Source organism: Theropithecus gelada, chromosome 7b (genome assembly GCF_003255815.1).
Source record: "Theropithecus gelada isolate Dixy chromosome 7b, Tgel_1.0, whole genome shotgun sequence".
Taxonomy (NCBI): domain Eukaryota; kingdom Metazoa; phylum Chordata; class Mammalia; order Primates; family Cercopithecidae; genus Theropithecus; species Theropithecus gelada.
This window is the reverse complement of record NC_037675.1, coordinates 35709668-35732636: the sequence shown is the minus strand read 5'-3', so window position 1 is coordinate 35732636 and position 22969 is coordinate 35709668. Positions and strand designations below refer to the sequence as shown.

At 43.8% G+C, this 22969-nt stretch overlaps 1 pseudogene; it reads right to left on the bottom strand.

The window, feature by feature from the left end:
• Positions 1-4532: 4532 nt before the first annotated feature.
• LOC112628983 lies at positions 4533-5022 on the bottom strand (annotated as a pseudogene).
• Between the last annotated feature and the right edge of the window lie 17947 nt (positions 5023-22969).

Genomic DNA, 22969 nt, shown 5'->3' with positions numbered 1-22969 from the left:
TTTTATAATCCAGTTCCAGAGACAAAATAGACCTGTAAACTAATAAGTATACCGTGATAAGCAATTGAATAAGCAGCAATGGAATGCAAGAAAAAAAAAAGAAGGATCCAAAAGAGAAATGATTTTCTAGAAGTGAGTTTTATTGTATTAATTTTTTTTAATTTTTTGAAACAGGGTCTTGCTCTATCACTCAGGCTAAAGTGTGATTGTGCCATCACAGCTCACTGCAACCTAAAACTGGGCTCAAGCGATCCTCCCACCTCAGCCTCCTGAGTAGCTGGGACTATAAGTCCACCACTATGCCTGGCTAATTTTATATTTAATTTTTTTAGAGATGGGGTCTCACCCATGCTGGCTAACACGGTGAAACCCCGTCTCTACTAAAAAATACAAAAAATTAGCCGGGCGACGTGGCGGGCGCCTGTGGTCCCAGCTACTTGGGAGGCTGAGGCGGGAGAATGGCGTGAACCCAGGAGGCGGAGCTTGCAGTGAGCTGAGATCCGGCCACTGCACTCCAGCCTGGGCGACAGAGCGAGACTCCGTCTCAAAAAAAAAAAAAAAAAAAAGAGATGGGGTCTCACTTTGTTGCCCAGGCTGGTCTTGAACTCCTGGGCTCAAGCAATCCTCCTACCTCAGCCTCCCAAAGTGCTGGGATTATAGGCTTGAGCCACCGCACCCAGCCTAGAAGTTAGTGTTAAACAGCACTTAGAGGAAATAAATGACATTTCCCTTCAAATATCAAATATTTATTTATTTACTTATTTATTTATTGAGACAGAGTCTCACTCTGTCCCCCAGGCTGGAGTGCAGTGGCTACATCTTGGTTCATTGCAAACTCCGCCCCCCAGGTTCAAGCGATTCTCACGCCTCACCGTCCCAAATAGCTGGGACCACAGGTGAGCACCGCCATGCCCAGCTGATTTTTGTATTTTTAGTAGAGACAAAGTTTTGCCATGTTGGCCAGGCTGGTCTCGAACTCCTGGCCTCAAGTGATCCACCCACCTTGGCCTCCCAAAGTGCTGGAATTATAGGCATGAGCCACTGAGCCCAGCCTAGAATTATTTGAAATGTTCCAACAGGCTTTCTTCACTAAGAATCTCCTTATATCAAGAACAAAAAGGACCTTTTTACCACCACTTCCATTGAATCATTTGGGAGAAGGCCTAGGGCCACAGTAAAAACCAATTGGGAGCTCTGTGTTCCACATGGGTATTGTCAAGGAGGCATGAGTTTCTACAAGCCTTCCTAACCTTTTTCCAAAGATCCTTTGGCCATCTGATAAAGACTATGAACTCCTCTTCAGAATAATGTTTTTGAATAATATACATTTTTATATTAATGTATAAAACTTGTGATACCACAATACGTATGTTTCTTTAACAAATTACATAATATTTAGTGGCAGTCTGATAACTACCATTAATATGTGGATGAACATAAATGATACTTGGAGATACTTTGCAACAACATGACATGAATATGTCAGAGATTTCATTTTTTTCTTTTTTTGTTTGAGATAGGATCTTGCCTGTCACCCAGGCTGGAGTATAGTGGCATAATCATAGCCCACTGCAGCCTCCACCTCCTGGGCTCAAGTGATCTTGCCACCTCAGCCTCCCGAGTAGCTAGGACTGCAGGTGTGCGCTACCACACCTAGCTAATTTTTATTTTTATTTTATTTTATTTTATTTTATTATTTTGGTGGAGATGGGGTTTCACTATGTTGCCTAGGCTGGTTTTGAACTCCTAGGCTCAAGCAGTTCACCCACCTCAGCCTCCCAAAGTGCTAGCATTACAGGTGTGAGCCACTGCACCTGGCCTGTGTCAGGGATTTCTATCCATGAGGGAACCATAGGTACTACTGATAGCTGTGGCTTATTGTCTATACACATAATTTAAGGAAAGCTAGGTTTTGGCCAGTAATTAAAATAAAGATGGAATTTTTGTGGGGTTTTTTGTCTGTTTGAGACAGGGTCTCATTCTGTCACCCAGGCTGGAGTGCGGTGCCACGCCTGTCTAATTTTTTAAATTATGTGTAGAGACAGGGGTCTCACTGTTGCCCAGGCTGGTCTCAAACTGCTGGGCTTCAGCAATCCTCCTGCCTTGGCTTCCTAAAGTGTTGGGATTACAGGCATGAGCCACCATGCCCAGCAAGATGGAGTTTTTGATGTAATTATTTCCATGGATTCCTTGGTGGTCCAGAGACCCTAAGTTAAGAATATCTGTGACTTAGCAATTACCTGAGAAGCCCCAGAAAGTAAAAGACTGAGTGGATAGAGCTCAGGACCTCTCAAATCCACTCCAGTTTTTAAAAATTGCTTTTATTACATTTAATATATAGAATTCAATATATGATTTTATTTGGAATAAAAATGATTTCTGGATCTAAATAATGTATAATTTTGAAAACAATCATAGGCCAGGATCAGTGGCTCATGCCTATAATCCCAACACTTTGGGAGGCTGAGGTGGGAGGATTATATTCCTGGGCTCAGGTAATCCTCCTCAAGACCAACCTGGGCAACATAATGAGTCCCTGTTTCCACAAACACTAAAAAATTAGCCAATGTGGTCACATCCAGCTGTAGTCCTAGCTACTTGGAAGGCTGAGGTGGGAGGATCACTTGAGCCCAGGAGTCAGAGGCGGCAGTGAGCTAGTATTGCATCACTATTCTGCAGCCTTGGTGACAGAGTGAGACCCCTTCTCTTAAAAAATAAGTAAGCACTTTTTAAAAAGATAAATGAAAAAAAAAAAACAACAACAACCTGATTCTCTGCTTATCTTGCAAAAACAAACAAACAAAAAAAAAACACCTTTAAACTGATTTCTTTTGTAAATGTCTTAAGCACATTAGTGTACCATCAAGTTTATAACCCTGGAAATAGAGACTGGAAATCAACAGTATATAGTTAAAACCGTGGAGCATGAATAAGACCCAGAAAAAATCTGTATCATAGAAGAAAAGAAACAGTCCAATAGTGGGCAAAGGAAGAGAAGCCTAGAAAAAAGAAAGAATTGTCAAAGAGGTAGGAGGAGAACATACCTTCTGTGATGTTATAAAGCAGAGGGTGCCAAATGCTGCAGAGATGTCATATACAATGGGGACAAAAAAATAATACACTGAATTTAGCCCTACGAAGGTCAGTGACCTTTCCTGTGGTATTTTCAGCAGGTGAAGGGCAGATACCAGATTGAAATGACTTGAAGACTGAATAAGAGATGAAGCAGAACAGTGTGGTATAGACCAGTGCTTTCCAAATGTCTATGATGAAGCACATCTTTAATTTTCAATCTGTCATAGATTGACAACAGGGTCCTACTGTTCATGACTAGTATGCAGCTTGCACCAGATGCAACGTATCCCTAGAGCTGGGCAACAACCAAATTGGTCTATAGTCTGTTCAACCTGACAAGTCCACTGGTTTCAGGTTTGGATGTTATGGCCATGTCAAATGGCTGTAAAACTTTCTAAATGCTTATTGTCAACTCTGTACAGTAGCAGAGGTTTTATTTTAAGAAGTTTATCTGGTGGGGGTTTTTTTGTTTTGTTTTGAGAGGGAGTCTCGCTGTCACCCAGACTGGAGTGCAGTGGTGCAATCTCAGCTCACTGCAACCTCTACCTCCTGGGTTCAAGCGATTCTCCTGCCTCAGCCTCCTGGGTAGCTGGGATTACAGGCACACGCCACCACACGCGACTAATTTTGTATTTTTAGTAGAGACGGGTTTCTCCATGTTGGTCAGGCTGGTCTCGAACTCCTGACCTCAGGTGATCCGCCTGCCTTGGCCTCCTGAAGAATTTTTGTATTTTCAGTAGAGATGGGTTTTCACCATGTTGGCCAGGCTGGTCTCGAACTCCTGACCTCAGGCGATCCACCCACCTTGGCCTCTCAAAGTGTTGGGATTACAGGCATGAGCCACTGTGCCCAGCCTTGAGATGCTGTTTCACCATGTTGGCAAGGCTGGTCTTGAACTCCTGACTTCAGGTGATCCACCCGCCTCAGCCTCTCAAAGTTCTGTGATTACAGGCATGAGCCACTGCACCCAGCCTTGAGATGGGGGTTTCACCATGTTGGCCAGGCTGGTCTCGAACTCCTGACCTCAGGTGATTCTCCCACCTCGGCCTTCCAAAGTGCTGGGATTACAGACATGAGCCACCACGCCAGGTGGCTACTTTCTCTGAGTATCTCCTGATGTTCTTCATGCTTTGCATCCTTTTCAACCCTTAATTTGGATCTCCAGCACCTAAAATAGTTTTTGGTAAATAGAAGGTATTCAAATTAAAAGGTTTTTGAAGAAATGAGTGAAGTTTCATGTGAACTATGGAGGAAGAGGTCCTGTGTTTCTAGATTTTACAGTAGATAATCCTGCCTCACTTAGCCTCTGTATTTTGCCTCTAGGCAGAGATTTCTCAGGGAGAAATCATCTGGGAGGCCCATCATTTTTTCACAGTCTTTGAGTGCATTAAAGTGTTCCCCTCTGTTTAAAAAAAAAAATTGTTTTTAGGGTGAAAAGATATACATATATTTTAGAATTAGCCAGCTGGACTCAATTTAGATGATCCCAATTTTTTGGCAACATCCAAAACATTGTAATCAGGAGCCAGTCAAACATATGCCTTCTTCTCTCCATCAGGCCGAATCAGGGTGTTGACGTTGGCCACACCAATGTCACAGACCTTCTTCACAGCCTGTTTGATCTGGTGCTTGTTGGCTTTAACATCCACCGTGAACACAAGTGTGGTGTTGTCTTCTATCTTCTTTACGGCGGACTCAGTGGTCTGCAGAAACTTGATGATGGCATGGTGGTCAAGCTTGTTTCTCCTGGGGGCGCTCTTCCGGGGATATTTGGGCTGCCTCCAGAGTCACAGTGTCTTGGGCCTCTGGAAGGTGGGTGACGTGCGAGTCTTCTTTTTTTGTGTGGATGTGAACACCTTTCAACACTGTCTTCTTGGCCTTTAAAGCCTTCGCTTTGGCTTCAGCTTTAGGAGGGGCAGGCGCTTCCTTCTTCGCTTTCGGCGCCATCTTGTGAAAAGGTTCCTGTTTTCAAAAATTATATCACTGACCTTTGCTCAATAGGAACTGTACTTTGAGGATTTTCTTTCAAAACTGGTAATGAATTTGCCTCTTGGTTTACCTTCCTTTCCCTCTTCAAGGGCATACATTAACAAAGGACTATCAGTTTGGGACCAGGCCATTGAAACGGGAAAAGTTCCCTTGTCCCCCTCGCAGGGCGTGCAATGGGGGTGTGACTCGCTTCTTCAGTGCCCCCATGCTCAGACTTCTCGGGGAGCATACAAACGGGCAAGCTGTGGGGCTCCGATCCCACAGCAGTGTCTAGAGATGAATATTTACAGCTCCTGAAGCCCTAGTGGGCGTGTGTTACAGGATGCTCTTTTAGTTTTGCTATCTCTAGGCAGCTTGTGTTAACCAGCTCAATTAGACCCTCTACTTTGTCGCAAGGACAGAGGACTTTCTGTATCCCAGGTTCTTGCCTTGGTGTACGGGAAGAATCGGATCACAAGTGGGCCTGGAGAATGAGTGCAAGGTTTTATTGAGTGGAAGTAGCTCTCAGCAGATGGGGGAGCCAGAAGGGAGATGGTTTTCCCCTGGAGTCTGGCGCATGCTCCTCCTACTACTCCAGCCAAACTCCACCTTATTTTGCTGGCCAGTGTCCTGCCCCCATGCTGGTGCCTGTCGTGCCTTCCTCTAGATGTCCAGCTGCCTGTGTATTTCTCCACTGAGGTACTCTTCTCCAGGTCCAGCTGCTTCTGTCTCTGCCTTGCTAGGGTCTCGGGTTTTTACAGGCACAGAATGGGGGCGTGGCAGGCCTGGGTGGTCTTAAGAAATGCAACATTTGGGCAGGAAATGCCTGTCCTCACCTAGGTCCCTGGGGGTGGAGCCCTAGCCAGGGACCACGCCCTCCTCCCCCGCAGCACTTCCCTTCCCTTCTTCTGTGTCATTTAAAGGGACCATGCTCTTCCCTTCCCAGCACTCCCCTTCCATATCACTGTAACCACAGAAGAAAGAGAATTGACCGCCATAGAGCTCAAACCTTCAGATAATACTTTAGCATAAAAAGACTCTAGTGGTTCATAAATCTCTTCACTTTCTTCTTTCTCTAACTGGACTGATTTTCAAACATACCTCTTCTTTTCTCATCTAAAGCATTGCCCCTAGCCCAAACAGTGGAACTCAAATCTGTCCCTGGAAAAAATGAGAATGGTAATATAAAATGTGAGCAATGGCTGGACGTGGTGGTTCATGCCTGCAATCCTAGCACTTTGGGAGGCTGAAGCGGTGGATCTCTTGAGCTCAAGTTCGAAACCAGCCTGGGCATCATGGTGAAACTCCACCTCTACAATAAATATGAAAATTGGGCCAACAGAGTGAGACCCTGTCTCAAGTAAATACATACATACATACATACAGTGTGGGCAACATGATCAAGAGTCAAAGAAAAGTGGGCAATTTCAGTCATTGATTCGGCAAACATTTGTTGAATACTTAGTATGTACCAAACACGGCACTGACTCCCAAGTGTGTAGTTTCCCTCCAGGGACACATAAAACTCAAATCCAGTCAGATGTGCCAGGACTGGTTTCTGTGTTTAAGTGTTCAGAGGGACTTTTTCAACCAAAGCAACTGGAAGACTTTTTGCAGCATGCACCACTTACATAGCTAAAGCACATCCTATAGTAGATTGTGAACCTTAAACAGACATTGTTTAACAGGTTTAAAGAAGAAGCAGGAAAACAGGAAAATCCCAGCGGGATATGTGTGTGTGTGTGTGTGTGTGTGTGTGTGTGTGTCTGGTTTGGGAAAGGGGTGGGGGAAGGTGATTAAATGCTTTCATACCTTTTGGAAATAACTGGTGGTTGAATTTATGGCTTAATCAATAAGGGTTATTTTGGCTTTTTTGCCCTGTTTTGGGGTAAGGAAGACCTCAACCCTTACTCTGCATCTGGTCCTTAGCATAAAGTACTTACTCTGGGCCCTGCACAGTGGCTCACGCCTGTAACCCCAGTACTTTGGGAGGCTGAGGCAGGCAGATCATGAGGTCAGGAGTTCGAGACCAGCCTGGCCAACATGGCGAAACCCAGTCTCTACTAAAAATACAAAAAATATCCGGGCATGGTGGTGCACGCCTGTAATCCCAGCTACTTCGGAGGCTAAGGCAGGAGAATCTCTTAAACCTGGGAGGCGGAGATTGCAGTGAGCTGAGATTGCGCCACTGCACTCTAGCCTGGGTGACAGAGCAAGACTCCTTCTCGGAAGGAAAAAAACAAAGTACTTAATCTGTAGAAAAATGTATTGCCATATTAGAGGTGATGATTGTTGAAGTGTGTGGTGTGCATGTATTTGTCCATTCATTTAAAAACAATTTGGTGAATACATTCTCTGTGTAGCATCCTCAACTGCCCTAAAAGAGCTTTCAGAAAAGAAAAGAAATGCAGATGGTCCCAATTTAACCTGGTTTGACTAAACAATTTTTCAACCTTTTTTTTTTTTCTTTTTTGAGACGGAGTCTCGCTCTGCCGCCCAGGCTGGAGGTGCAGTGGCACGATCTCAGCTCACTGCAAGCTCTGCCTCCCCGGTTCATGCCATTCTCCTGCCTCAGCCTCCCGAGTAGCTGGGACTACAGGTGCCCGCCACCACGCCCGGCTAATTCTTTGTATTTTTTTTAGTAGAGACGGGGTTTCACCGTGTTAACCAGGATGGTCTCGATCTCCTGACCTTGTGATCTGCCTGCCTCGGCCTCCCAAAGTGGATTTTTCAACTTTTACGATGATGAAAGTGACATGCATTCAGAACCTTTCTAGATTTATGATAGTATTGCATTCAGATAAATCCATCATAAATTGAAAGTTTTTGACTTATGATATTTTCAATATGATGGGTTTATCCGAACATAACACCATCGTAAATGGAGCAGCATCTGTATATGTCAATGACTGTAACACAAAGAGGAAAGTGTTTGTGCTGCACTTTAGATAATATGCTATATGTTTTTGACGGTATAGTATTAATTCCATTAACTTGACTATAAATAGCTCAAGGCCATTTAGAAATACCACATGAATAGAGGGAAAGTCCACTTCACTTATTTTTCACAAAGACAAATTGGGATCTTATTGATCCCCTTTGTAGCAAATGATCAAGCTAGAGAAACTGGGGGAATATTAAATAAATATCACTTTGGCATAAAAGGCTATGTCACATTAGAAGTGTATTTTTGTAGCATATTGATTTTTTGCATGCAGTTACTTAATTCTTAGAGCACCTTCTATGAAGGCTTATTATACCACAAAAGACATGTCTACACCAGCAGGCAAAATCACATGGTAGAGAAGCCTGGCTTTTGCAGTTAGATATGTTATTAGAATGCTTGCTCCTGCTTGGCCGGGTGTGGTGGCTCACGCCTGTAATCCCAGCACTTTGGGAAGCTGAAACGGGCGGATCACAAGGTCAGGAGATCAAGACCATTCTGGCTAACACCGTGAAACCCCGTCTCTACTAAAAATGCAAAAAAAAATTAGCTGGGCATGGTGTTGGGCGCCTGTAGTCCCAGCTACTCAGGAGGCTGAGGCAGGAGAATGGTGTCAACCCGGGAGGTGGAGCTTGCAGTGAGCTGAGATCACGCCACTGCACTCTAGCCTGGGCAACAGAGTCAGACTCCGTCTAAAAAATTAAAAAAAAAAATGCTTGCTCCTGCTTTGTACTAGGTTCATGACCTTGGACAAAGTGTCAACTTTTCTGGGTGTCAGAGTCCTCATCTGAAAACAGAAATAGTACTACCTCTAGGGTTGTTGGATAATCAATAATAGCTAACTTTTTAAAAAAATTGACACATTGGCTGAGTATCATGGCTTACACCTGTAATCCCAGCAATTCAAGAGGCGGACTCTAGAGGATCACTTGATCCCAGGAGTTGGAGACCAGTCTGGGGAACATAGAGAGACCCCATCTCTACAAAAAGTTAAAAAGTTAGCTGGGGATGGTGGCATGCACCTGTCGTCCAAGCTACTTGGAGAGGCTGAGGTGGGAGGATTGCTTGAGGCCAGGAGGTTGAGGCTGTAGTGAGCTGAGATGGTGCCACTGTTTTTTGTTTGTTTGTTTGTTTGTTTTGATCAACTGTTTTTTTGGTTTTTTGTTTTGTTTTGTTTTGTTTTTTGTTTTTGGAGATGAATTCTCGCTCTGTTGCCCAAGCTGGAGTGCAGTGGCATGATGTCGGCTCACTGCAACCTCTGCCTCTGGGGTTCAAGCAATTCTCCATGCCTCAGCCTCCCAAGTAGCTGGGACTACAGGTGTGCCCCACCATGCCCGGCTAATTTTAGTATTTTTAGTAAAGATGGGGTTTCACCATGTTGGCCAGGCTGGTCTCAAACTCCTGACCTCAGGTGATCCACCCACCTCAGCCTCCCAAAATGCTGGCATTACAGGCATGAGCCACTGCACCCAACCTGTTGTCTCTTTTAAATGTTAAAAAATAAATACGGCTGGGCGCAGTGGCACGATTACACCTGTAATCCCAGCACTTTGGGAGGCCGAGGAGGGCAGATCACAAGGTAAGGAGAGTCCGTCTCAAAATAAATAAATAAATACATAAACAATGCTGTTATGAATCTTTGTGTACAAGTTTGTATGTGTGGTTGTATGTTTTCATTTTTCTTAAAAATATATGTTCCTAGTTGTCATATGCTAGTAATATGACAATTATGTTTAACTTTTTTTTTTTAAGAGACAGGGTCTTGCTGTGTCACCCAGACTGGAGTGCAAAGGTACAGTCATAGCTCCCTGCAGATTCCCACCTTGGGGAATCCTTGACCTCCCCAAGTGCTGGGATTACAGGTGTGAGCCACCATGCCTGGCTGGTTTAACTGTTTGAGGACATTATGTTTATTATGAAAATTTTCAAAAGTTGAAAGAATGGTACACAGTACCTGTATCTCTCCATTTAAAGTCAATAATTATTGACATTTTTCCAGATTCACATCCCCATTTCTCTCTCTGATTTCATTTTTTAGAGCCAGTACTCTTAACTACTGAATTACATTTGTCCCCAATTAAATGAGTGAACATAGGTAAAATAGTATAATGCTTGACCAATAATGGCTACTCAATAATATAAATTCCCTCCTCTCCTTTCCTCAATACTTAGAAATGTAGGATCTGGGGCTGCAAGCTCTACATCAAGATAAGAGAAGTGAAAACTGAATTAGATTCATTAACCTCACTGTCCGCAGTGTTCCTGGACCAAGGTCAGTGGAACTAGGAAAGTGGCCATCCAAACTGTGATGATCCAGCAGTTCAATTGCTGGTTGATTTTACTAGGGTGAGATAATTAGGAAGGGCAAAATATATTTTATGAATAGTTAAATTAGCAGGGGAAAGAAAAAGGAGTCCAAACCATCACAACTGTGTTTTATTTCAAGGTGGCAGGAACTTCAGCTCACACATATACAAACACACCTATTCTAAAGCAAAATTTAAAACCTCATGTACTAATGCAGACTTTTTCACATTCCTCCCACTGAGTGCCTGGACATAAGGAAGGAACTGTATAAGTGAACTGACCAGTGCTGAAGTTTTACCAAAACACCAACAGAAAGGGTCAGTTTCTTTCTGGACAGTGATATTGAGCAGGTGAAAAGTATGGCAGCTCATTCACTGATTTTTTAAAAGAACCGTAACTTTAGATCCTTGGGGTCCCCAGAACAACTTTCACTGCCATGAAATCCACATGCTTACAAGAAGCTGTTGGGCTTACTGGAAATTTTATGAATTCCAAACTTGCCAATCCTAATTTTCAGGCATCATTAACTTCAGCAGCCACCTCTTTTTTTTTTTGAGACGGAGTCTCACTCTGTCACCCAGGCTGGAGTGCAGTGGCGCCATCTCAGCTCACTGCTAGCTCCACCTCCCAGGTTCACGCCATTCTCCTGCCTCAGCCTCCCGAGTAGCTGGGACTACAGGCGCCTGCCACCACACCCAGCTAATTGTTTTTGTATTTTTAGTCGAGACAAGGTTTCGCCAGGTTAGCCAGGATGGTCTCGATCTCCTGACCTCGTGATCTGCCCGCCTCAGCCTCCCAAAGTGCTGGAATTACAGGCGTGAGCCACCGCGCCCGGCTAGCAGCCACTTCTTATCCAGAGATATTCCTGTAGCGGAGTTTTTCTCCCCATTGCTGAGATCAATCTAGCGAGATTATGAATACTTTTGGTCTTGCAAACACCCAGTTCTGCTGCCTGAGTCCTACTAGATTCAGTCCAGAGATTCTGAACCCTGGCTGTGCATCGAGAGAGACCATTATCACTTCTAGCTAAATTAACAATTTCTTTTTTTTTTTTTTTTTTTGAGACGGAGTCTCGCTCTGTCGCCCAGGCTGGAGTGCAGTGGCCGGATCTCGGCTCACTGCAAGCTCCGCCTCCCGGGTTTACGCCATTCTCCCGCCTCAGCCTCCCGAGTAGCTGGGACTACAGGCGCTCGCCACCTCGCCCGGCTAGTTTTTTGTACTTTTTAGTAGAGACGGGGTTTCACCGTGTTAGCCAGGATGGTCTCGATCTCCTGACCTCGTGATCCGCCCGTCTCGGCCTCCCAAAGTGCTGGGATTACAGGCGTGAGCCACCGCGCCCGGCCCAAATTAACAATTTCTTAATATAATCTAATACCTAATCTGTATTCAGATTTTCCCAATTGTGTCCATAATGTGATTTTACAGCTTCTATGTTCAAACTAGAGTCCAACAAAGTCCACGCACTGTTTGTTTTTTATTCTTAAGTCTCTTATATAAATCTAGAACAATTTTAAATACCCCCAGCCCCTCTACTTTTTCTTAATGCCATTGACTTGATGAAGAAACTAAGTCAGTTTGTCCTGTAGAATGTCCTACATTCTGGATTTGTCTGATGGTTTCCTTGTGATGACCTGCCCCTGTTCCTCTATTTCTTGTATTTCCTGTAAGCTGGTAGTTGGATCTAAACAGTTGCTTAGATTCAGGTTACACAATTTTGGTAAGAAATTTTATAGGTTATGCTGTATCCTTCTTACTGAATTACATCAGGTGCACAAAATATCTGGTTGCTCCACTGATGGTGAGGCCAAGATTGATCAGTGCAGTCAAATGGTCACAGTCTGATGTCTCCCATTACAAAGTTGTGTTTCCCTCTTTGACCAGTAAATTAATCTGTGGACTGCCCTTTGGTCCTTTTATTTACCACCACCATGTGCCATGCTTACAACCTGGAAGATAAAAGGGAAAACTAACTAAATAAATAATTTTCTTTTCTTTTCTGGTTTGAATCAGTAGATTGAAATCATACAATGTTCTCTGATTGACTGGAGTGAAATTAGAGTAATAGAATGAAATTTAGGAAATTCACAAATATTTGGAAATTAACTCCTACTTTTTTTTTTTTTAGACGGCGTTTTGCTCTTGTTGACCAGGCTGGAGTGCAATGGCGCAATCTCGGCTCACCGCAACCTCCGCCTCCTGGATTCAAGAGATTCTCCTGCCTCAACCTCCCGAGTAGCTGGGACTACAAGCTCCCGCCACCACACCCGGCTAATTCTGTTAGTTTTAGTAGAAACCGAGTTTCACCATGTTGGCCAGGCTGGCCTCGAACTCCTGACCTCAGGTGATCCACCTGCCTCAGCCTCCCAAAGTGCTGGGATTACAGGCGTGAGCCTCCGCTCCTGGCCTAACTCCTACATTTCTAATTTTTAATTAAGCCAAGATTGAGGCCAGGCGCAGTGGCTCACACCTGTAATTCCAGCATTTTGGGAGGCCAAGGTGGGTGAATCACCTGAGGTCAGGAGTTCAGGACCAGCCTGACCAACATGATAAAACTCCATCTCTACTAAAAATACAAAAATTAGCTGGGTGTAGTGGCACATGGCACATGCCTGTAGTCCTAGCTACTCAGGAGGCTGAGGCAGGAGAAACACTTGAACTTGGGAGGCAGAGGTTACAATGACCCAAGATTGCACCACTGCACTCTAGCCTGGGGGACAGAGCAAGACTCCATTTCAAAACAAACAGACAAATAAACAAGATTGTAAAAATTGGACGAGGCATGGTGGCTCACACTTGTAATCCCAGTACTTTGGGAAGGCTTAAGGCCAGGAGTTTGAGACCAGCCTGGCCAACATGGCAAAACCCTGTCTCTACTAAAAATTAGCCAGGCATGTTAGCACATGCCTGTAATCCCAGCTACTTGAGAGGCTGAGGCATTAGAATCACTTGAACTCAGTAGGCAGAGGTTGCAGTAAGTGGAGATCGCACCACTGCACTCCCACCTGGGCAACAGAGCAAGACTGTCTAAAAAAAAAAAAAAAAAAAGATTTTCTAGCCCAGCTTTATGATTGGACTCTTTCCTCCAAACTTGCTTCTCCACCAGTATTCCTGATGCAGAGACTGGATCTCTAGTCCTGCAAGCCAGAAACCAGGCAGCATCCTGCCACCTCCTTCTTCTTCACTCTCACCCTTCCTTAGCCAATTGATCACCAGTCCTCAAAATTTTATCCTCTAGCATATCAGACTTGTTCACTTTTTTTATCTCCTTGGTCCGGGCTGCTGTCATCTCTCACCAGGGTTATTACAGTTCTTATAGTCTTGCCCACCTCCTGCTTGTTCTCCACATTGTAGGCAGAGAAATCTTTGCCAAGCTCAGAGCTCATCCTGTGTACAATCCTTCAATTGCTTTGCATTTTAGCATAAAGATCAAGATCTTCAATGAAGTCTGCAGGGGCTAATCCAGAACTCCTGCCTCCCAGCTCCTATACCCTCTTGCTTTCTGTGCTACAGCTGCTATAGCAACACTGACTGTTCCTCAAATGCCTTGTGCTCTTTCCTGGCACAGGACCTTTGCACTCATTGTTCCCACTGCTGCCAATGCTCTTATGCAGCCTCTTTGCTCAGCTAGCTTCTACATTTCACTCAGCTCTCAAACCCAGAATCATTTTCTCAGAGATATTGTCCTTAATCCCTCAGACCAGGACAGGTCTCTCCAGTGGTGTGTGCTGTCAGCATGATGTGTCTTCCCTTCTAATCACAGTATGGATTAAATTTTTTGTGATCAGTGGATTAATGCTTATCTCCCCCACTAGATTGCTCACCCACTGAAGGATGCGACTGTGCCTCTTTTGCTCACCACTCTCCTTGTGCCTAGCACTTCAGCTGGCATGTAGTAGGAGCGCTCTCTCTCTCTATATATATATATATAAAAATAAATTAATATATTATATATATAATTTAAATGTTATGTTAAATGTTAAGTTTAAAAAACATGATGAAGGGCCGGGTGTGATAGCTCATGCCTGTAAGCCCAGCACTTTGGGAGGCCAAAACAGGCAGATCACTTGAGGTCAGGAGTTCCAGACCAGCCTGGCCAAGATGGTGAAACCCTATCTCTACTAGAAATATAAAAAATAGCTGGGTGTGGTGGTGGGCACCTGTAATCCCAGCTACTCAGGAGGCTGAGGCAGGAGAATCACTTGAACCCAAGAGGTAGAGGTTGCAGTGAGCCAAGATCACGCCACTGCACTCCAGCCTGGGTGACAGAGTGAGACTCCATCTCAAATAAATAAATAAATAAATATTAATGTGGAGTAAAATTCTTATTTATATATCATTTCCACATATTTTTAAGAAGCAGGATTATTCAGTGTTGTCTTGTTTCCTGCTTTTGACTGAACATTATATGCAAAAATGTATATCATATATAGGCAAAAGATATATGTGCAGAGAAAAAGGTTGAACGACAATGTTACTGGTGATTGCTTTTGGTAGATAGGATTTCAGAGGAATTTTATTTCTTCTTCAGACTTTCCATATTTTCCAAATATTTTTACAATGAGCACATATGTTTTTATAATTAGGAGACAGCTATGATTAAGAACTTACACTTTGGTGTTAGCTAGATTTGAATTCCAGTCTCAGCTCTACCTCAGCTGTGTATTAGCTGACTGACCTGGGCAAGTTACTTAACCTCCCCTAAGGCTCAGAGGAATACCTACCCACAAGGTTGTTGCAAGAAGCAAATGACATAATACATAGAAATCACTTAGCACAATTTCTGGCATATCATTAGTAGTAGCTCTTATTATAGATTTTGATCTGATTAAAATAATGTTTTGTTTTTTTTTTTTTGAGACGGAGTCTCGCTCTGTTGCCCAGGCTGGAGTGCAGTGGCCGGATCTCAGCTCACTGCAAGCTCCGCCTCCCGGGTTTACGCCATTCTCCTGCCTCAGCCTCCCGAGTAGCTGGGACTACAGGCGCCCGCCACCTCGCCCGGCTAGTTTTTTGTATTTTTAGTAGAGACGGGGTTTCACCATGTTAGCCAGGATGGTCTCGATCTCCTGACCTTGTGATCCGCCCGTCTCGGCCTCCCAAAGTGCTGGGATTACAGGCTTGAGCCACCGCGCCCGGCCTTAAAATAATGTTACTTTTAGGCAACTCTGGGCTCACTGCCTATGGGTTAGCCCTGCTCCACAAGGAGCAGTCAATCTAAAAAAAAAATCAATCAATCAAAATTAAAACAAATAAATAGGCCGGGTGCAGTGGCTCACGCCTATAATCCCAGCACTTTGGGAAGCCAAGGTGGGTGGATCACTTGAGGTCAGGAGTTCGAGACCAGCCTGGCCAACATGGTGAAACCCCATCTCTACTGAAAATACAAAAATTAGCTAGGCGTTGTGGCGGGTGCCTGTAATCTCATTTACTTGGGAGGCTGAGGCAGGAGAATTGCTTGAACTCAGGAGGCGGAGATTGCAATGAGCCGAGATTGCGCCACTGCACTGCACTGCAGGCTGGGCCACAGAGCGAGAGTCCATCTCAAAAAATAATAACAATAATAAACTAACTAAATAAAACAAATAAATAAATGTATTACTTTAAATTTTTAAAATAGCCTTTCTTTGAGAAAGAAAAAAAATGAAAATAAAGTTCGTATCTAGTTTCAGTTACATTTTCACAAAGAAAAAATATCCAGAATGTTGAAATTACTGGACCTGAAGGACCAACTGTAAGAAGCAAGGTAATTGAAATTCAGAAAATTAATTCCTGAGTCACTTTCTAAAAATAAACCCAAACAACCACCACAATGAACACCTAGCATTGCCAACCTAGAGAGAGGTGAGAAAGCAAACACTGAATGGATTCATACCCTAAAGTACAGCTGCAATAGCAGAGCCCCTCACAAATCTTCAATACGGTGATAGCGAGCAGCAAACAATGTAGCCAAACTGATTTGACTTGTGTCAAAAACACAGTGGGCAGCAGTGGGATCTGGACAACCCTCTAGTTGATGAACACAGGCTTAGAGGACTTCAGCTTCTCCATAGCAAACGGGCAAATTTGTTCTGAAACCCAGTTGATGACTTTGTAAATTATCTGGAATTGACATGTCGTGTTCCAATTAGGACATGTGGAGTGAGACAGACCAGCTTTGTTACTGTATTTGTTAGGTTTTCTCTGGTGGAAAGATTCCACTGGAATCCCAGCTCCACCACTTACCAGCTTTGTGACTTTGGCTGAAAACCACTCCTGGGCTTCGTTTTCTCATTTGTAGATGGGGATGATAATTCCTCCCTCACCAGGAGGCTGTGCAGATGGAATGTGATAACATATGTGAGAGTCTAGACCAGAGCCTGACAACTGGCAGGACTGACATGTTACTCCCCACCTCCTAGGATGACCCAACCCAAGAGATACAGGCAACTGAACTGTGCCTGTACCTGAGCAGTTACGGCAGTGAGAGTCATGACCAACTTCATCTGTCGGGCCTGTACCCTGCAAACAAGGTTCTGTGCAAGTGGTGGAGGCTTCAGAGAGGGGATAGAGGCAGCCTCTGCCTTCAGGAAGCAGCATCACTCACCAGCCCTTTCACCCACTAGACTGTTAATGGAGGTTTTAAATAGAAAATGATGTGATCTTCTTTCTTGAATGATTATACTGCTAAAGTTTCTAAATATAAACTTAAACTATGATACCCCCTACATACACACACACACAGTCCTTATGTCAGAGTGGTGACTGTCCACCTGTCACGGCTTTTTCACAACTTTTTATTTTGAAAAATTTCAAAGATAGAAAAGCTGTAAGTAGTACAATGGACACCATATGTCACCAGATGTTCACTCAGATTTATGAATTAAATTTTACTGCATTTACGTTCTATTTTTTAAAAATCGTTTGCTGAACCATTTAAGAGTTAACTATAGGCCGGGCGCGGTGGCTCAAGCCTGTAATCCCAGCACTTTGGGAGGCCGAGACGGGCGGATCACGAGGTCAGGAGATCGAGACCATCCTGGCTAACACGGTGAAACCCTGTCTCTACAAAAAAAAATACAAAAAACTAGCCGGGCGATGTGGCGGGCGCCTGTAGTCCCAGCTACTCGGGAGGCTGAGGCAGGAGAATGGCGTGAACCCGGGAGGCGGAGCTTGCAGTGAGCTGAGATCCGGCCACTGCACTCCAGCCTGGGCGACAGAACGAGACTCCGTCTCAAAAAAAAAAAAAAAAAAAAAAGAGTTAACTATAGACACTGTGACACTTCATCCAAAAATACTTTGGCATGTATCTCCTAAGAATAAAAATATTCATCCTATGTAACTATAAAATAAGTATCTCACTCAGGAAATTTTACATTAATACAATAGTAGTATTGAAAACACAGTTCATATTCAGAATTTCCCAGTTATTCCAATAATACCCTTTGTAGGTTTTTAATATACAGGATCCAGAAGAAAAAAGGAAAAAAAAATCACACATTTCATTTAATTGTCATGTCTTATCCAGTCGATCTCTGAAATTCAGCCCTTTCCTTTTTGGAGCTAGAGCTGTTGTTTTCCCATTAATTTTATCCACTTCAGTGGGTCTTATAACTAAATGCAAGCCCCAGTAATTTTACTTCTTCACTTTTGATCCATGTACTTAAAAAAAGTGACTTGTATTGAATATAATCCCACCATTTCTCAGTTCTTAGCTTTAAACAATATTTGAATAGAATTGTAATGTTAACAGCATGTGCACAATGACAGATCTGGGCAGGGAAGCTGGGGGCATTCAGCTAAGGGCACATTCAACTCACAGTAATGACTGAATATTCAGGTGACAAACTGTGGTTGGAGATGAGGCCTGAATCAATCCCTAGGTAAGGTAAAGAAGGATCTACAAAGAGTGAGAGGAGAAGCCACAAAAGGGTAACTTTTCCCAGGGGAGAGAGTATTTTGCGAGAACCCGTCTGAATGTTGGGAGACTTCCAGGCCAGAAGAGAAGCAGCAGGGTATGCTGGAGATCCAGAAAAACCAGGGGAGTGGGGTGTCCTCAGAGGCAAGGAAGGAATGGAGTGCACAGATAATGAGGAATAGACAATGAATTTCATCCCTGAGCTGCTTATGGTTTTTAATTCAAGATGTGAATTAGGTCAGGTGCCATGGCTCACGCCTGTAATCCCAACACTTTGGGAGGCTGAGGTGGGTGGATCACATGAGGTCAGGAGTTCAAGACCAGCCTGGCCAACATGGTGAAACCCCATGGTATATGCCTGTAATCTCAGCTACTTGGGAGGCTCATGTAGGAGAATTGCTTGAACCCAGGAGACGGAGGTTGCAATGAGCCAGTGAGCCAAGATTGTACCACTGCACTCCAGCCTGGGCAACAAGAGCGAAACTCTGACCAAAAAAAAGAAAGAAAGAAAGAAAAAAAAGATGTGAATTAATTCTCAAGACGAGGCCAGGAGAGGGGCATTGGGGCCCAGAGCTATGCCAGCTGGAGTCAGATCAGATAACCTTCTGGAGAGGCAGGGTGGAGGCCAGGCCAGAAGCTCCAAGCCCCAGACCTCAGATCTCCTGAGGCAAGACTCCTTTAGGTAAGCAAACAGGAGTAGGCACTGGGAACTGCGGAGAGGGAGAAACCCAAGCCTAATTGTCAGGAAGAGAAGTTGCCGAGGAGCACATGAAGGGACAAACTGGAGGACAAAAGCCAATTCGGTTGGGATGACCAGGGAACAAATGGAAAGAATTTGTGTCCTTGACAACACTGAACCACTGAGTTAACCAACTGCAAAGCCGCCCCACTGCTGTACTACTTCTTGTTATGTAAAATAATAAATTTCTGTATTGTTTAAAAAAAGGCAAACTAAATCAATAAATTAAGAAACTCCCTAAAAAGCACAGTTTTTAAAAAAAAGTCTTAAGAGCCAAGAAAATGAAGTAAAAATATCAAATAGGTAAACATAATGTAGTTACAATAATTATAGCAAATCTACTCAACTTGTTGAGCAGATCTTAAACGTATAATTAGATTTAAATGTTTATAAAGAACAAGGCTGTCACGGAATAATTTGATTTTTAAAAGATCAGATAAAAAAACAGAAAGGCAGGCAAAAGGAAAATCTGGCTGGGCACAGTGGCTCACGTCTGTAATCCCAACACTTTGGGAAGCCAAGGCAGGCAGATCACCTGAGATCAGGAGTTCGAGACCAGATTGGCCAACATGGTGAAACCCTGTCTCTACTAAAAACACAAAAATAAGCCAGGCATGGTGGCAGGTGTCTGTACTACCAGCTACTTGGGAGGTTGACGCAGGAGAATCACTTGAACCTGGAGGCGGAGGTTGCAGTGAGCTGAGATCCTACCACTGCACTCCAGCCTGGGCAACAGAGCAAGACTATCTCAAAAAAAAGAGAGAAAATGTATATAACTCTCAGTTTCTTAAGATACATGAATATATATATATATACACACACACACACACACACACAGTCATGTATTACTTAACCATGGAGAATACGTTCCGAGTAAAGCATTAGGCAATTTCATCATTGTGTGTGCATCATCAAGTGTACTTACCACAAACCTAGATGGTATGGCTACTACACACCTAGGGTATATGGTGCAGCTGATTGCTCCTAGGCCGCAAACCTGTGCACCATGTTACTGTACTAAATACTGTAGGCAGTGGTCACACAATGGTATTTGCATATCTAAACATATCTAAAAACAGAAAAAGTGCAGTAAAAATATGGTGTTATAATCTATTTATTTATTTATTTTTGAGACGGAGTCTCACTCTGCTGCCCAGGCTGGAGTGCAGTGGCGTAATCTCGGCTCACTGCAACCTCCGCCTCCCAGGTTCAAGCGATTCTCCTGCCTCAACCTCCCGAGTAGCTGGGATTATAGGCGTGCGCCACCACACCAAGCTAATTTTTGTATTTTTAGTAGAGATGGGGTTTCACCATGTTGGCCAGGCTGGTCTCAAACTTCTGACCTCAGGTGATCCGCCCACCTCGGCCTCCCAAAGTGCTGGGATTACAGGCGTGAGGCACTGCGCCCAGCCTATGGTGTTATAATCTTATGGGACCACTGTTGTATATGTGGTTTGTGGTTCACGGAAATGTTGTTATATGGTGCATGCCACTATATGCGCGCGCACACACACACACACACACGCACACACACGTGCACGCACGCACACACACATGCACATATAAGTATATAGCTCTATATATGTATATACACATATATGGGCATATGTGTGTATATATGTATGTGTATATGTATAGTATACACAATTTGCCCCATGAAGGATGAATACGGAGGCATTCCTGATTATTCAGGTGGTGTGAGCAAGGGAAAGTAGAGTACTAACTGCTGATGGTTGAAAAGAGGTTTGAGGTGCTCTTGCCAACTAACAAGATATTTTTTGCCCGAATAACTAGAATGAGTAGTGCATTCACAATACATGGTATTAATGTGGTTTGAAAGCAGTGTGAGTACGTCATAGCAGTGGGGGACGTGGCATGCGGTCTCTATTGTCTCGTGTCTCTGTGGTAAACTCTTCTCAGTAGATACTGAATAATCAGGGTGAGATTATTAACCCCTTCTTCATCTCTGTGAAATTAACCCCACAGCACTGCAGTTTACCAGTACAAAGCTTACTGTAGAGTTGTTTACAGGATTGTGAATAAATTCATCGGGTTCTAATTTGCAAGTCAAACTCTACAATTTTCAATGTTTTTGCCTTGAATTTAGTTTGAAAACAGTCTGTTCCCGAGTTATGACAAAGGAAGGGAGAAGTGTATTTTCATCCTCAAACTGATGGAATAACTGTTTAAATGAAACACCCATATTCCACTTAGAAACTGTAGCATTGACCACTTTCCTGTTCTTACGCCTCCTAATTCTTAAGTGGGAATTGTGGGGACTTTAACAGCTGCACATTTCCAACACAGTCCTCCCTAAATGGTGTCAAATGACTGGGAATGAAGTTTTGGTAACTATGGATGATTTATGCAGCCACTTAGTCATCGTTGTTCCGTCAGGGGAAACAATGAGAGGCTTTTGTTTGTGTTTCTGTGTGTAGGGTGTGAGGGACAAAGAGAAGCAAATATTCATATAATGAAACTCTGGTCCTCTTTTTTTCCTCTCAATAGAGGTCTTTATCTTCAAATTACTATAAATATAACGTAAAAATGGAATATATACTCCTTTGTGGCTCTTTCTACATTGTTTTCATGTATTTGCCTAGAAAGCTGCTTTTTTTCCTTCTCTCTCTCTCTTTTTTTTTTTTTTTTAATTAATTTTTTTTGAGACGGAGTCTCTCTTGCTCTGTTGCCCAGGCTGGAGTGTAGTGGTGTGATCTAGGCTCACTGCAACCTCCGCCTCCTGGGTTCAAGAAATTCTCCTGCCTCAGCCTGCTGAGTAGCTGGGATTATAGGTGCGCGCCACCATGCCCGACTAATTTTTGGATTTTTAATAGAGACGGGGTTTCCCCACGTTGATCAGGCTGGTCTTGAACTCCTGACCTTGTGATCCACCCGCCTCGGCCTTCCAAAGTGCTGGGATTATAGGCGTCGGCCACCGCACCTGGCCCCTTCTCTGTTTTTCAAAAAAAAAGTAATGCATGAATACATTCTAACCATAAAATAATAAAACATTATGGAAGTACGCAGAATAAAAAACCAGTCTCCCTTCATTGCCTTCACCCAACCTCCACCCCCACCATCCAGGCCCTACAAAAAAGATCCTTTTTTCAAGAAAATAAAACCTCCATTGCCGTGGTTTTGGGCAGTTTCATAAGAACAGAAGACATATTGCAAGTAACAGGAAAATTCTAAAATATGGAAAATCAGAAATCACTGCAAATGGACCCCACTGTGGAGCATACCCCAGGCAAGTGCCAGGGAAAATTGTGGCAGTGTTTGAATGCAGGTCGAGGTAGCTCCTCTGAAGAAAAGGCACGTGGAGCCAAAAATATCTGGGTTTGCTTCTTTCTGCCTCTGCCACTAGCTAGCCAAGTATCCTTGGGCAACTTTAGTTTCCCTAGCCATAAGGTAGACATGGTCACAGAGGCATGAAATGAGATTGTGTGTGCAAAACACCTGTCAAATGCCTGAATACTAGGTCTTCAGCAAATATTACTTTTCCTGACCTCAGAAGAACTTTGCTGCATGTAAGGCACCTAACAGTTTATTCCTGGTAAAGTTCTAGTTATTTCTGGATGTTTGTGGGGAAATGATAATCCTATTTTGTATACTGGTTATAAAAGGTGAAAAAGAGCATGGTTTGCTGTCCTGCCAGACTGCACAGAGCATGTCAGTGTTTTGCAGGGTTAATTAAAGGCTGATGTGAAAATAGGTCTCCACTGCATTTGAGTTCAGGCAATGAATGTGGATTCAGACAAGAGTGTTGAGGATTAAGAAATCCTGGTGGCCGGGCGCAGTGGCTCACGCCTGTAATCCCTGCACTTTGGGAGGCCGAGGTGGGAGGATCACGAGGTCAGGAGATCTAGACCATCCTGGCTAACACAGTGAAACCACGTCTCCACTAAAAATACTAAAAATTATCCGGGTGCAGTGGTGGGCGCCTGAAGTTCCAGCTACTCGGGAGGCTGAGGCAGGAGAATGACGTGAACCTGGGAGGCGGAGCTTGCAGTGAGCTGAGATCACGCCACTGCACTCCAGCCTGGGC